The sequence below is a fragment of the Bison bison genome, unplaced genomic scaffold (assembly GCF_000754665.1).
Source record: "Bison bison bison isolate TAMUID 2011002044 unplaced genomic scaffold, Bison_UMD1.0 scf7180017863790, whole genome shotgun sequence".
NCBI lineage: Eukaryota > Metazoa > Chordata > Mammalia > Artiodactyla > Bovidae > Bison > Bison bison.
The window spans coordinates 365018-370210 of record NW_011494362.1 but is presented as its reverse complement, the minus strand read 5'-3'; the positions used below and the strand labels follow the sequence as shown (position 1 = coordinate 370210).

At 37.5% G+C, this 5193-nt stretch overlaps 1 protein-coding gene across 2 annotated transcripts in view; it reads right to left on the bottom strand.

Moving 5' to 3' along the window:
• The window catches only part of SMIM14 (small integral membrane protein 14), a 62433-nt gene that overhangs the window by 11763 nt on the left and 45477 nt on the right, over positions 1-5193 (bottom strand). The gene's annotated exons all lie outside the window — the stretch shown is intronic.

The window sequence follows — 5193 nt, the reverse complement described above, 5'->3', positions numbered from 1 at the left end:
CCCAAGTATCCAGTACCGTGCATCGAACCTGGACTGGTGACTCGTTTCATACATGATATTATACATGTTTCAATGCTATTCTGCCAAATCTCCCCACCCTCTCCCTCTCCCACAGAGTCCATAAGACTGATCTATACATTGGTGTCTCTTTTGCAGTCTCATACACAGGGTTATTGTTACCATCTTTCTAAATTCCATATATATGCATTAGTATACTGTATTGGTGTTTTTCTTTCTGGCTTACTTCACTCTGTATAATAGGTTCCAGTTTCATCCATCTCATTAGAACTGATTCAAATGTATTCTTTTTAATGGCTGAGTAATACTCCATTGTGTATATGTACCACAGCTTTCTTATCCATTCATTTGCTGATGGGCATCTAGATTGCTTCCATGTCCTGGCTATTATAAACAGTGCTGAAATGAACATTGGGGTACACGTGTCTCTTTCCCTTCTGGTTTCCTCAGTGTGTATGCCTAGCAGTGGGATTGCTGGATCACAAGGCAGTTCTATTTCCAGTTTTTTAAGGAATCTCCACACTGTTCTCCATAGTGGCTCTACTAGTTTGCATTCCCACCAACAGTGTAAGAGGGTTCCCTTTTCTCCACACCCTCTCCAGCATTTATTGCTTGTAGACTTTTGGATCGCAGCCATTCTGACTGGTGTGAAATGGTACCTCATAGTGGTTTTGATTTGCATTTCTCTGATAATGAGTGATGTTGAGCATCTTTTCATGTGTTTGTTAGCCACATGCTTTGTTTTTTAATGAATGCTACCACACTATCTATTATACCTTCAAAATCAAATATCAGATAAAAACACAGAATACATATAGGGCCTGATCAGTTTGGTGGGATTTTTTTCTCCTCAACATAATACTCAAATATACTGTGCTCTGGTGCAATTCACCTACTTAAATTAGGAATTTTAAAGTTACTTGTGACAGAAACTCCTACTGCCATATGTTATTAGACTTGCCAAAGGAAAAGCACTTAACCATAGAGGACAGCTACTGAAGAAAGAGTAAACTTTGTTAACAAGATTTTTTTCTCACTTAAAATTAGAAGCAAAGAGAGAGAAAAATAGGTTCTCTTTATAGAAAAGGCCTTTTGAAAGAAAGGAATTTTTTTTTCCTTTTAGCTTACATCTGCATAAATAGTAGTTGGATAAATAAGAAACTAATAAAAATGATACCACAGGGATTGGGCAGTGGGTTGGAGGAGTAGAGCAGGTTCTGATGAGATGGGATTTGAAGTTTTCATTGTCTATCTTAACATAATTTCATTTTGGAACCATATGATAATGAATTTTAAAAGATAACTGGAAAGAAAAGACCCATCTATCAGTAAACAGACATCATCCTTTTATGAATGTTCCCCCCATGCTGAGGCCTTTTAGGATGTTTAAAAATGATAATCTCATATATCTTAAAAGAGATGATAAACAGAATGAGCATGCAACTTTTCAATTCAGCCTCATTACTTTATAATCACACCCTCTCTCCATTAAAGCAGGTTAACGTCACTTGCAATTATTGAGGGAAGCCACTCCATGGCAGTCGTGCTTAGCTGGACTCTGAAGAAAGACAGATCTTGATTTAAAGTCAGGCTCTGCAACTTTCTAGAGTTTCAAGACCTTTGGCAAATTTTTTAACACCTTTAAGCTTTAGTTTCCTCATGTGGTAAAATGAGGATACTGCCTATATCTGAATACAGGTAAGAATTAAATACACAGCACATATGAAATGGAGTGACAACCCAAGAAAGAAGAAATGTTAGCTATTATTATTACCATGCTAGACAAATTATGACCTCATCTAAAACAGAATAAATCATCTTATAAATTGCTAAGATGATCAGACTTGTTTTTCTGTATACCACTAAAAATAGTTTTATTTGAATTAGAATGGGAAAACAGATCTTAATTATTGTAAAAAAAATATTCTGGATACTTTAAACCTTCCTAAATATGCAAAGAATCAATTCAAAAACCCTTTTATACATTCTACAGCTATTATCAAAAAGACAGTAAATAATGAGTGCTGGTGAGGATGTGGAGAAAAGGAAACCCTTGTACACCATCGGTGGAAATAAAAATTGGTAGCAACCACTATGGAAAACAGTACGGAAGTTCCTCAAAAAGTTAAAAACAGAACTACTATATAAAGCAAGCAGTTCCACTTCTGGGTATTTACCTTATGAAAACAAAAACACTAACTCAAAAAGATACATGCAACTGCATGTTTTTATGTAGCATTATTTGCAATATCCAGGATATAGAAATAACCTCTGTCAACTGATGGATGAATGGATAAAGAAAACACACACACACACAAGTAATACAGGAGTATTATTCAGCCATAAAAAAAGAATGAAATCTTGCCACCTGCAACAATATGGATGGACCCCAAGGGCATTATGCTAAGTGAAGTAAGTCAGAAAAAGATAAATACTGTATGATTTCACTCATATGTGGAATCTAAAAACAAAAATCTCATGAATATAGAGAAGAGACTGGTGACAGCCCGAGGCAGGGGGAGAAGGGTAGGGAAAATGGGTGAAGGAGGTCAAAAGGTGCAAATGTCTAGTTAAAAGAAACATCAGTAAGTTATGGGTATGTAACATACAGCATGGTGACTATAGTTAATACTATAAACAAATTATACATTCTAAAGAAATTGAAAAAAAAGACTTCTAGCCCCTTGGGTCACAAATCAGACCTAATGAATCTCCTACTTTGTGTATATTCTGTTTAAGTTTTACTAATTTTTTCCCAATAAGTAATATGTATATACAATACGGAATTCAAAAGTACAAAAAGATACTCCATGCATGGTAAATCTCTCACTCTCTCCTAACCTTCAGTTCAGTTCAGTCACTCAGTCGTGTCCAACTCTATGCGACTCCATGAATCACAGCACGCCAGGCCTCCCTGTCCATCATCAACTCCCGGAGTTCACTCAAACTCATGTCCATCAAGTTGGTGATGCCATCCAGCCATCTCATCCTCTGTCGTCCCCTTCTCCTCCTGCCCCCAATCCCTCCCAGCATCAGAGTCTTTTCCAATCAGTCAGCTCTTCGCATGAGGTGGCCAAAGTACTGGAGTTTCAGTCCGTTCTTTGAAAGGACTGATGCTACAGTCCTTTCAAAGAACACCCAGAACTGATCTCCTTCAGAATGGACTGGCTGGATCTCCTTGCAGTCCAAGGGACTCTCAAGAGTCTTCTCCAACCCCATAGTTCAAAAGCATCAATTCTTCGGCGCTCAGCTTTCTTCACAGTCCAACTCTCACATCCATACATGACCACTGGAAAAACCATAGCCTTGACTAGATGGACCTTTGTTGGCAAAGTAAGCCTCCACAAAACTCAGGTTTTTTTGTGAATCTCGCTAGAGATGTCCTTGCATTTTTATAAGCATATGTATCTTTTCCTATTACTCCTCCTCCACCTCTAAGTAGATTATGTAAAACATAAAGGTTTATTAGGTAAAAAGTGTCACTAGGTAGGACAAACACTATCTAATCACTTAAGACATCAAATAAGGAGTAAAAAGAACTTTTGTGGGTTTAATATTTAGCAACCACACAGCATATCCCCAAACCTACAGCTCTGATTGAAATGACCAATGAATGATCACTTCTTTGTACATTATGTAACTCAAATGCCGGCTCTGGCTTCTGGCTATAGCTCTACTAGAACTGCTGCCCTTGTCCTGAGGTCTGACTTGCTGGCTAACTGGAGCTCAATGACATCTACAAATAACATGATTTCCATGTGAAAAGCCCTCAGATCCATTTCCTCACAGATTTACTTCAATGGAGGGCTGCATCACCAGCTCTAGGCTTCTTTTTCATGCCTGCATCAGTCCCATCCTCCTGCTTCAACGTGGGTCTGCCAGAGAAGATGCTCAGTGTGTTTTTTTTTGATGTTCCAGCGATGATGCAGGTCAGAGTTTCACCCCACACCCTTGCAGTGGTTTTGTAGTCTATAGCAAGGTCACCAATCTACAACCTGCAGGCTGGAGGCCTATTTTCATAAATGGTTTACTGGACCATAGCCACATCCCTCTGTTTACATATTATCTGTGGCTGCTTTCACTAAAACAGATGAGTTTAGTAGCTGCCATAGAGACTCCAAGCCTAAAATATTTACTATCTAGCCCTTAAATCATTCAACACTACTTATAATGACATCAGGTAAAGCCATTAGGAACCACCGATGAAAGAAAAGAAAAAAGAAACATTTTTGTGTATCTATATACAAATGCTCATTTTAAAATGTGAGATTCTCATTAATTATGTCTAGTTATAATGCAACAATCATTTATATTCACTTATTCATTCAAAATGTTTACTAAATGCTTACTATGTGCCAAGTACAGTTCCAGGTACTGATGATATGATGTGAAAAGGACAAAATTTCTACTCTTAAAGGTCATACAGTCTTGTGGGGAAAATCAGACAACTAAGAAATATAAAAATGTCAAAGAGTCCCAGAGAGAATGAAAATATGGCATACAGTGGCAATCCAGCAGCCACTTTAAATCAGGCACACAGAGGCAGGAACACTTATGGGACTATCCCTATGACAGTAACAGTAAAGAACAAGGACATGAGAATTCAGGAGTTCCAGACAGAATAACAACTAGGAAAGGCCCCTGGATGAAAAGGTATCTGGGAGTTGGTGTTGAGGAACCACGAGGCCACTGTGTCTGGGGCATACAAGCAATACTATTCAGCTGCTGGATTTAGTCAACCTCACACTCTTTGTACACGCACAAGTCAGCACACGTTGCTGTTAATGGCATTAATCTGACTGCCTCTAATTCTAAGATAAATAACAGATACTGATATGTTTAATCAATGTGGAATAGGAGTACCTTATTACTATCATATTAGAAGTACATTTAAATACAAATACATTTTAATGATATGAATTTATAAATATTACTTTAAATTATAATTTAAATAATTATTTGCATTACAGTATAATACAAGAAACATTACAGAATACTTAGGAATTAATGTGGATTAATTCTCTGCCTAGTACAATTATCATTATGTTTTCTAGTCTTAAAATATGCAAGTTTCACATAATCACAATCAATCACCAAGGTTCCTCGTGGCTTAATCGGTAAAGAATCTGCCTGCAGTGCAGGAGACCCAGGTTCAATCCTTGGGTGGGAAAGATC